Source organism: Hevea brasiliensis, chromosome 1 (genome assembly GCF_030052815.1).
Source record: "Hevea brasiliensis isolate MT/VB/25A 57/8 chromosome 1, ASM3005281v1, whole genome shotgun sequence".
In the NCBI taxonomy this organism is placed as follows: domain Eukaryota; kingdom Viridiplantae; phylum Streptophyta; class Magnoliopsida; order Malpighiales; family Euphorbiaceae; genus Hevea; species Hevea brasiliensis.
In genome coordinates, this window is record NC_079493.1 from 36393852 (window position 1) to 36405439 (window position 11588).

Sequence of the window (11588 nt, forward strand, 5' to 3'; positions counted from 1 at the left end):
AGCAGCTCAGTCTGCTGCTCCTCTAATCTCTCAGATTTATGACAAAGAATAAAGCTATCGCTGAGTACTAGGACTCAGTGGTGCACAATATACTAAAATAATCTTTATGCAAAACTTAAAGCACATTTATTCAAAGATTTGGCTAAACATGAAAATTAAATACAAATCATGCATTGTGAGATTTTAAATGTAAACCAAGTTCATTTCAAAGTATCAAAACACATTTCACAAAACCCACAGCTAGATCATGCCATTCGAAACAAATAGAATCTCAATAGCCAGAGGCTAAAGAGAAATCACATGAATCTCAATAGCCAGAGGCTAAAGAGAAATCATATCACAAGGCTAGCTAGCTCAAATATATGGATATCCATTCACATCCTCTTCTACTGGCACACCTCAACACTTCTCCAGAGAAGGAATCAAAATTCGAAACTAATTACCCCCACTAGTCGTGCTAGTGAGGTGTTCAAATATATGGTCATGACACTGTGGTTTCAAAACTTATCTTAACAATTTGCTAAACATTGTCATTTCAAATATACACAATAACTTTCACAATTTAAATCAAACACCATAAGAATGCTATAATCCAATATTTCACATTATTCAAAACAATATGCAAAAGATGATTATAAAAGTATATGTTGTGCACAAACCTCAAACGAGTCGCCTGTTGGCCTTGACTCTACTCCTCGGGTTCTATCCCGGTATTCTTTTCCACTGAAACATGCAATTTTACCATGTTTTAGTACTAGAACTTAAAATAAATCCAAAATAAACTTAGCTCCACATTTACCTAGCTCTAACGTGTTAAATTCGACGTTCTCGAAATTTTGTGTTTTGGGTTACTATTCACTGTACTATTCCAGTCAAATAGTTGACTTTTTAAGGCTTACTAGGTATGGGAACTCTAACTTCACCCACATACTACATTTTGGTCATTAAACTTGTTGGTTTTGGTCATTTTCTCAAAGCTTAGGTCATTTTGGCAAAATTGCCAATTTTCGGTTTCATTCTCCGAAGTTGCACTGTTCCATTGGTCGATCTACTGTTGGAATTTGACAAAACTTCCTTCATAGAAAATGTTCCTTATTGTCTTAAGTGTATTCTCATTTTTGGATCACCCCAATCGAAGTTTTGTAGCTCAAGTTATGGCCAAAATAAAATTACTGTTCATGTGCACTGTTCATGCTGCACTTTTTATGCTGGCAGATTTTTTATCCAACTTTGCTCAGTAATTTGATCAAGTTAAGTCCATAATTTGGTCTAACTTTCTTCATATGAAATGTTCTACTATGTCTTATGTTTCCATCGGTTCAAGAATCGCCTAAATCCGAGTTTCCTTGAGAGAGTTATGGCCCTTCAAACATTACTGCTCAAATAGAATTCTGCAGAATCGCAGGTTTAGTAATTCAACTTTGCTCAATAATTTGAATGGGTTAATGGCCTAATTTGGGTTGGTGTTCTTCATGAAAGTTTTAGGTATATATCATATCTAATTTCTGGTAAAATTTCAGGTCACTTTGACCTTCCTAACTCGAGTTATGACCAATTGAACAGTTACTGTTCATTTGGTCAGTTTGGTACAGTGGCAGCCTGCTCTCATTTCACTTTGGTCAATTTGTTCACCAAGTTTTAGTCAGTTTTTGGCCATGATTCCTTAATGAAAATTGTGCTATTTTATGTCTATTTTCATCTCCAATTGGTAGCATATCAATTGGGCTTGTAAAATTTGAGTTTTGATCCTTCAAAGTGGGTTTGGTCATGCTGCCAGCAGCATGACCATTGACCTACGAATTTAACTTAGTTTCCTATCATTCCCACACAACTTATTTGGTCATAATTGACCATTATTTCATTTCACAATAGGTTAAACATGCCATTTATGCATTTCTCCAAATTTGTTTCACAAACCCTAGCATACAAAACTCTAATCTCACTTGATTGTTACAATTACTTACATTTATGCCTTTTCATCTTACTACCATACTCATGCAAGTTTATTAACACCTTTAATTCATTTAAAATACATCCACACTCATACATCAATGGCTGGCTGAAAATTCCCTCTCTTCCTAATCATGTAATATTTTTCAATTTCTTCATATAATCTCATTCATTTCTACCCTAAATCCATCATATAAACTAAAAAGAAAAGTTGGATTAGTTTACCTTAAGTGAGCAGAATTTGTCTATCTAATTCTTCAATTTTCCTCTACTTTTCTTCTTTCTTTTGTGATCAAAATTCTTCTCAAGTAACTAAATTAGGTTCTAATAAGTCAAGTTGGGGTCAAAATAGGCTTAAATTGTTGAAAGAAAGCTTGGATTCAAGCTTCTCTAGTGTAACAATGGTGGTTTGTGGAAGAGGGAAGAGAGAGTCACGTTTTTCTTTTTGAAGAAGATGACTTTAATTTTTTTTTCTTTTGTTTTCTTTTATTTACTTTGCTATGGAAGACCATAAAAAATCTAATTTAATAAATATTTAATAAATTCTTTTATGATATCATCTTTAACTTTTCCAACCTCTTCCCTTTTCTTTTTTTTTTCTATTTATTTTTCTATTAGTTCTTTAATTTAATTTTCGATCCCAAAATATTCTTTTCTCTGATTTTATTTGACAGTTAGGCCAGGAGTCAGCTCTCGGGGTCAATTGACCAAATCGCCCCTCGCTGGTTCATCCCGGTTTGCAAATAATTCCATATTTCTTCCGGCTCCCTGACCTAATTATTTGACTGGCTTAACAGTTCTTTTTCATGATTTTCTCTTTTCCACTGTGTTCATAAGGGTCCTAAGGTCCGCAGCGTCACTTTTTACGGTTCGAAATTTGAGTTTAAAATGACTTCGCAGTCGTTCCCGAGGAGGTCACTCATCGCTGTGACTCTCGGCTCGTTTAACCTCTTATGTTCTGTTTTTCTTATTTATAGTTAACTAATTAAACATTACTAATTATTTGTATTTATGGCTTCTCAAATTGTCTTAAGTGTGGCCCTAATCCCATTAATTGTCCGGACCAACACCGATCACCGGAACAATGAAATATACCAGGCTATACCAATAGGGGTGTTACAAAGAGAGTGAAGAGACAATGAGATGGCGAATGGAAATAAGAAGGAGACTATATTTAAGATGAAAAAGGATGAGTGCATAACTGTTTGAGGATAGGATTGAGACTAGGAGAAAGTGAAGTATGATAACACGGAAAGGTGAAGAAATAAGGAGGTAATAGCTCCTGGACTATTTACACCGGATAAATTTCGAGGACGAAATTTAAATAAGAGGGGAAGAGTTGTAACATCCTCCCGGTAGCAACTCCGTACATTCTACTTATTCGTGAGTGTCTGGTCCCATGACAGAACGCCCGTAAAAATATTTAAACTAAAGTCAGAACCAAAATTAACTCAAATATTAATAAGAGAAATTTAGTAAAAATTTTAGAAATGAAATACAACTAAGTCAAATGAGCGGTGCCCAAGCGATGGGTAACCTGCAGAGGAAGTTGCGGTTCGCAACTAGGAGCCCTAGACAGGGAAAAATTATAAAATAATTTTTGGGACTCCAGAGAAGGGCCATTGAGGTTCCTATGGCATTAGAATGCCAAGAAAATATTTAGAAAAATTTTTCAATCGGTACAGACAATTTTGACCTGTTAAGCCAAACGGAGGGCATTTTGGTCATTTTGCCTTTAGAGACGATTTTTGACCGAATTTTCCAGTTAAGTAAATAATTATTATGATCTAAAATATGAATAAATATTAGTAAATATTTAATTAGAAATGAGTTAAAGAAAGAAGAAAGAAAAATCAAATAAAAAGGCATTTATGACATAAGCTTGATGTAATTAGAACCCCTTAGCCAATCAAAACTTAACAAATACATTTTATAAGACATTAAATAAGAGAAAAGAAGTCAAAATAGGGAAAAACAATCTGCTCACCTTCACCTTCTTCCCCGAATCTCCATGGCCATTTTCTTCATCAAATTTTCAAGCTTTAAGCTTGCATTTTCTCTTTATCTATCCACCAAAATCCCTAAGCCCCTTTACAAAAATTTATCCCCACATCAAGAGGAATATTTTGATTATCAAAAAGTGAGGAAATTCCAAAATTTCTACAAGTGAAAGAAGAGGTTAAAGTGAGGTTAGTGCATCTATACACCTAAAACTCTTTAATTTCATGATTAGGGACTTGAATTTAGTAAGGAATTGTAAATTAAATGGACTAAACTCATGCGTGAGCAGCCCATGGATTTTGGCAGCCCTATTGTAGGGATAGGAATGAGTGTTTTGTTGGACTTAGAGTGGGCTAGAAATGATATTTAAGGTATATATATATGCATGGATAATGAACTAGTGTGCTAACTAAGGTGTATGGGTAAATTGAAATGGATGCTAGGGTTTTGAGAAGTGAAAATTTGACTTGGCTTAGGAAATTGTTAGAGAACATGTTAATGGTCAATTAGTGACCATTTTAGGTAAGTTGACCATAATTTGGACTGAAATGTAGCATGGCAAAGTGAATGAGTATGCTGCCTTGTGAGTGCAGCAGGGTGACTGAAATTTCAGTCCACTTGGACTGCCATATCCTTGGCTGTGTTGGTCCAATTGGTGTTTGGCCAATTGGACATGAAACTAGGCTTATAATGGCACATTTTTGCTGAAGAAACCATGCCCAAAAGACCAAAGCAAGAGGACCAAAAGTTGGCCCCAATCCGGATACCCTGCAACAGCACCTGCAGAAATGACCAAATGAAACTGTTCATTTGGCCATAACTCATTGTAGATTTGGTCAATTGACCTGAAATTTTTACAGCAACAAGATAAGATATAAACAAACAACTTTCATGAAGAAACCTACCCCAAATTATGCCATTAACCCATTCAAATTATTGAGCAAAGTTACGTTATCAAACCTGCAACTCTGCAGATTTTCATTTGAGCAGTAATGTTTGGATGACTATAACTCCCTCTAGAAAACTCGGATTTAGGCGATTCTCGAACCGATAGAAACCTAAGGCATGGTAGAACATTTCATATAAAGAAAGTTAGACCAAATTATGAACTTAACTTGGTCAAATTACTGACCAAAGTTAGACCAAAATCTGCCAAAACCCAAAATTTCAGCATGAACAGTACACGTGAACAGTAAACTTATTTTGGCCATAACTTGAGCTACAAAACTCCAAATGGAGTGATTTAAAAAAATAAATTCAACTAGACAAAATAAGGAACAACTTTCATGTTTACCATTTCCTCAAATTCCCACTGTAACAGTGCTTAATGGAATAGTAAAGTTAAGCTTTAAAAACTGAAAATTTTGTTTCCCTTGGTTTAAGCCTAGAAATGGTAATGGTGATCACTTCCAACAAGTTTTAAATGAAAAAGGTGGTATGTTTGAAGTGCCAAAGTCAATGTACCTACTTTCTATGCAAAAGTCAACTTTCTTGTTGACCAATGAAATGAATAGTGACACCAAAAGTTAAAATTCAAAGATTGAAGAATTTTAAAGTATCAAATGCCCTAGTATACCTAACAAGATTGGTTTGGATAGTTTGGCATGCCAATAGGGTATTGTTTTAGCAGTACTGCAAAAGGCTTTATGCCTGTATTCATGGCTTTATGCCCATATTCATGGCTTTTATGCCCGTATTCATGGCTTTTATGCCCGATTATGTGATATCATGGCTTTTTAGCCATACTGATTGCATACGTGGTAGACGTTCAAGGCCCCATGGTATGACGGCCCGAGGCATCATGCGGTGTTCAGTGCCAACGACCGTTATCCAGTCCAATGCCCAAAGATAGGTTACTTGGGCATGGAAAAGTATAACTGTGGTTGCACTGATTATTAAAGAAAATACGAAAATTAAGTATCAGGAATGATTACAAAAAATACAAAGAAACTCAAGATCATGAAGAAAATAATTAACGAAATGCATGAAGAAGTTAATATCATAAAACATGATTAGCCCTCAACTAAACAATAAGTTAGTAATTAGTCAATTCTTATGAACACAATAGCAAGGAAATTATTATTTTTATTTGCATATATTATATTTTCTTGTATTATTGGCACCACTAAGCTTTATGCTTAGCGCGTCGCTTTTGCAACGCGTAGGTACTGAAGATTTGGACAGAGGGCTCGGTAGATCACAGATTGGGTAAGGCCATTCACAGTTCTGCATAGCGTCCGTGTCACCTCACAGACTACAGTGCATTGGTAGGACACTAGGTCTCATTTTGTATTTTGAGATTTTTGTAAATTTGGTAATTAAACTCTTATTTTATCATATGTATTTGAACAAATGTAATATAATTTTGTATTAATGTAAGTACTTGTAACTTGTGATTATAAATCACATGTGAGAATTTATTTATGATTTGAGTCTAATGATGATGTGAAATGACAAATAGAGGAATCGTTAAGAAATTGTCAGAACTTGATGTGATACAAAATGTGAATTGTATATGAGTACCATGAGATGAATGATTGAGAAATAAATGAAATTGATGAAATTATTCTGAGACTTTGTTGATAATTGGAGTTGGGATTGATTGAATATGATCATAGGAAGTGTTTTTCACAGGTTCCGAAGAACTGTTTTCTCCATTTTTAGCCGGTACTCCGCCGGATTTTCTATAAAATTTTCAGAACCTCAAATAAATTACAATTTCAATAAATGAATTATATTTCACAAATTATTTTCAAAAACTATGATAAAAATGAATTAAGATAAAATAGAGTGCTCCGGCACACTGAGTAGCATAACTTGCTCGGCTACACTGTAGTCGGGTAAGGGGTGTCACATATGAAATAAAATTCATATCCATTATTAATCAAACTAAATGTAGAAAGGATATTCTTAAAGGCAGCAGGAACATACAAAATATAGTCTAAAAATAAAACATGTTCATTTATGTACAAAGAAGTAGACCCTATGGCTAAGGTTGTAAGACTTCCTCCATTACTAATCCTCAATCTAACATCCTGTCTCTCTAAGCTTTCACTGCTTGTTAGTTTTTGCATATCAAAATATATGTAAGAACTTGCACTAGTATCTAGAACCAAAGTTATAGATAAACTATAAGTACTATCGGATTCTAAATAGTAAGATATAGGCATGCCTTTAGAAGGTTATCCTTCTCGCCCTTCAAAGACTCTAAATACTCTGGGCAGTTCCTTTTCTAGTGCCAAGCCTATTGACAATGGAAACACTTTCCTTTGTCTATAATAGCTTCAGCCCTCTTTTTCTTGGATTGTTTTCTTACAATATCGCTAGATAAACCTAGAGTGGAAGTTTTCTTTTTCTTGTTACCCTTTTTGTTCTTGGTCCTACTAGCCTACTAGAAGTAGAAATAACCAAAGCAACCTCCTTCCCTCAGCTGCTAGGCATGGCCTATTGGGTAATGAACAGTAAGTTCAACAACTCTACAAGCATGCATTCAATCTTACTCATGTGGAAGTTTACTATAAACATCCCAAATGCATCAGGAAGGGACTGCAAGATCAAATTTGTCTAAAGTGAGAAGTCCATTATGAACTTGAGTGCCTTAAGCTACTTAATGAGCCTGATTATCTTTTAAACATAGGCTCCCACATCCATCCCCCTTAATCATCTTCATCCTGAATAGCTACTTAGATATCACATATATAACATTCTTATTATGCTCACCATACGACACTTGCATGTGATCTAGGATTTTAGTTACTGAATATATCATCTCATGCTGCTTTTATAGCTCATTAGTCATTGAAGCAAACATGTAGCACCTTGCTTACATGTCATCATCCTTCCACTTTTCTAAAGTGTCATATTTCTCTTGAGAAGCCCCTTCAGGTAAGGGACCAAGAACTTTTTAGTCCAATGTGCATCCTATACACTCAAAATTCAAGATAATCTTGAGATTCTTGAACTAATTCGAGAAGTTGTATCCAGTAAGTCTGTTGGCATCAAGTATACGATTGAGAATGTTTTTTATTTTTGGTGTCATCATTATTAGATTAAAATATATAAAAAATGATTCCAATTAGTATATTGTATCAAGTAACTTACAAGAATGATTATGTTCTTTTAATCTGTAACACCCCTTACCAGGTCTACAGGTAGCTAAGTAAGGAATGTCACATTCTATACCGAAGTATCTTATCTTATCTTGTCTTATTCATCATTAGCTTTAATGTCATTATAATTTAATTCAATCATTTCAATTCATATCTCATCATGCTTTCATCCACTCATATAAATTTTCATAATTATTCATGCGAAATTCATTTCATTTCATATATATAAGGTTCATGTACATAAGTTACATAACTTATACAATCTCAAAATTTATTACAAGCTTTCCTATCTATAATGCTCAAAATGAATACATATATCTGATATCCATGGGCCCTACTAAAATGAACAACCGAGGTGACCACTCTCCTACTGCAAATCTGATCACTACTGGGCTCTGCCTCCAGTACCTACACGTAAAAAACCAACGCGCTAAGCATATTGCTTAGTGGTATAATAATATAATGAAAATAAACTAAATAAATAAAAATACATATTTTATATGTATGATATCATAATAGAAATGCATGTCATGATTTATGAGTATTTTATAGCTTATTGGTCTTTTCCATTTATTTGTTTGATATTCAGTCAAATTAACTCATTTCATTGTCCAAGCAACCTATAACAGACTGTTAAAAACTAGATATATGAGAGTATATTAGTTAGACACCCCATGTGCCTATCATGTATACATTTGTCAGGCATAAAGCCAGTGAGCAAGTATGAAGCCAGTAAAATCATGCAGGGTATAAAGCCAACAAACAAGCATAAAAGCCAGAAGAATAATCATATCAGACATACATTATCTATCAATGATCAGTCATGAACTAGGCTCAAAAGCAAAGGGAAGTACTGCATCTGTAGTCCCTAATTGACATGTCAATCGATCCAACTCATACCCATAAGTCTAGGCATACAAGGGCAATTTTAGCATCTTTATACTTATTATTTCATTTCATTTGTTATTCATGCTCATAACATTAATACATTATTCATAATGGGGACATAAGCCAATCACCTATTCATGTGGTTCGTGAGATTATTAATCCACTTATGTCAAGTTATTATCACTTTTTGAGTTATTTGTGAAAGTTTCCTAAATTTCCAGAATTGATGTCTTAACTTCTCCTAACAATTTGGCCAAGATATAGATTCAGTTTGGCCTCACTTTCTTCATGAAAGTTGTTCCCCAATGTTTGAAATTTAATTCCCTTTTAAAATCATTCAATTTGGAGTTTTGTAGCCCTAGATATGGTCAAATTTCCAATGTTGTTCTAGACATTGAATTCTACAGATCAATGCTATCATAATTTTTATCAAAACTTGCATACCATATCTGAGCATCATAAGCTCAAATTTTGATTCAAGTCCCTAAACCAAAGTTTTAGATCCTTGTCTTATGTTTCCAAATCAATTTGATTCACCTTAATTGAAGTTTTCGAGAAGAAGTTATGACTTGTTAAGTATCCGAAGGTCATAAGGCAAGTTTTTTGGATTTCAGAATTCTAGCATTGTCACCACTAAATTGTCCTAACAATTTCTCTAAGTTGCCTTAAGTTTTGGATTCTGGTCAAAAGAGAAAAGTTTTAGTTCTATGTCTTATGAGAATTTTGACTTTGGAATTACTACATTTGCAGTTTTGTAGCTTGAGTTATGTCATTTTTACCAAAACTGGTCAGGTATCCAAAATTCAAGATTTTTAGGTTTGATTCTGACACAGGGCAGATTTGTTGATCCAAATTTTTCTGGCAATTTGGTTGAGTTAAGTTCATAATTTGGCCTTAAGTACTCCATATGAAATGTTCTCCTATGCCTTAGGTTTCTATAAGTTTAAGAATAAGTCAATTAGAGTTTTCTAGAGTGAGTTATGACAATTTTAATATTACTATTCACGTGGTCATTCTGCAGGGTCTAGAATTGCCACTTTCGGATTCAAGGTTGAATTAGGGTAAACTATGGTCATTTTCTAAGCAAGCTTCCTTCATGAAAATTGTAGCATTATGTCTTAGGTTTCATCTCCAATTGGCCTCACGCCAATTGGAGCTATGTGTCTCTATTTATGCTCATCCAAAACTGCTGGACTCAGAGGTCCAGAATTCCAGCATTTGACCAACTTCCAAATTCATTAATTTCACTCAACAACATACTTCATTTCATACTCAACACACATAATTTGGTCAATATTTGGCCTTAAAATATTAATTATACTTCATGACATCAAAACCCTAATTCTCCCAAAATTTCCAAACCATAATTTTCTCAATCCCTAATTTCATGCAAATCTCATGCAATCCAACATATTTTTAATACATATACATAATCTCACTCTAAGATTCATGCTTAACTTCATGAAATTATCAAAATTCCCAAATTTCCTTTCTTCCCTTCATGCATGATCTTTTCAAATTTGCATGCAATTCCCTCACCATTCAACTTAATTTATTTGTTAGAAGAAGAAAGAAAGGTAGAGATAGCACTAACCTCACTTGCCCAATTCTTCAAGCTTCCAATCTTTAATTTTTCCTATTCTTTTTACTTCTAATCACTAAATCGAGGTCAAAGAATAAGTTTTTGTGTTTGGGGTTATGGGATATATGGAAGAAACTAAGAGAAATGGAGCTTTGGAGGAGCAACAATAGAGGAAGAGCTAAAGGGGAGTGGGGCAGCACATGTGAAGGGAAGAAGGAAGATAGCTTTTCATTTTAAGGGTTTTTGTCTCTTACTTATATACTTATTCTCTTTTTTTTTTAATTTTATTTTTAATTTAGTCATGCTTATGTCATAATTTTAATTAAGTTTTCATTTCTTTCTTTTTTTCTTTTAATTACACATTTCTATTTAAATTTTCATCAAAATTTCTTCATATTTTATTTTCATAAATTTCACTTAATTTAATTGATTTTTTGGTCAAAAATTAACTCGATGGATGAATTGACCAAAATGCCCTTCATCGAGTTATAGTCCATTTTTTTCATTAATACCGATATTTTCCATAACCCAATTGTTACTTGATTTTTATTCTATTTATTTCCAATTATTTTTCATCTTACTTTTAGTCCTCAAACTGGGTTTAAATAGTACTATTCACTGGCTGAAAAATGGTACCATTCAGAGCTCGGAAAAATTTGGGGTGTAACATAATCAAATTGGTCCTTCCACTTACATGGCGAATCCCTACACTTCCGAAATGGGAAATGGAAATCCTAGTTAGGACGGATTTCAAGTGGGTGATTGAATTCTTAAAAACTATTAATCACCATCATGTACATCTATTCTTGAACAAAATAATTTACAAAAGAGTAACATTTTACTCATCACATCATATGTGATGCACAATCAATTATTTGGCTCTTAATGCTCAAAACTTCAGGCACATCTATTCTTGTTCTATCTTGCATGAATTAAGTTAGGCCTAATAACTTAATAAGCTTGAAAATTTGAATCTTAATGACTTTAGGTACATCCATTCTTGGCCACAACATCTCATGCTTAACAATCATCTTAAGAAGATTTCTTAAACCAAGAAC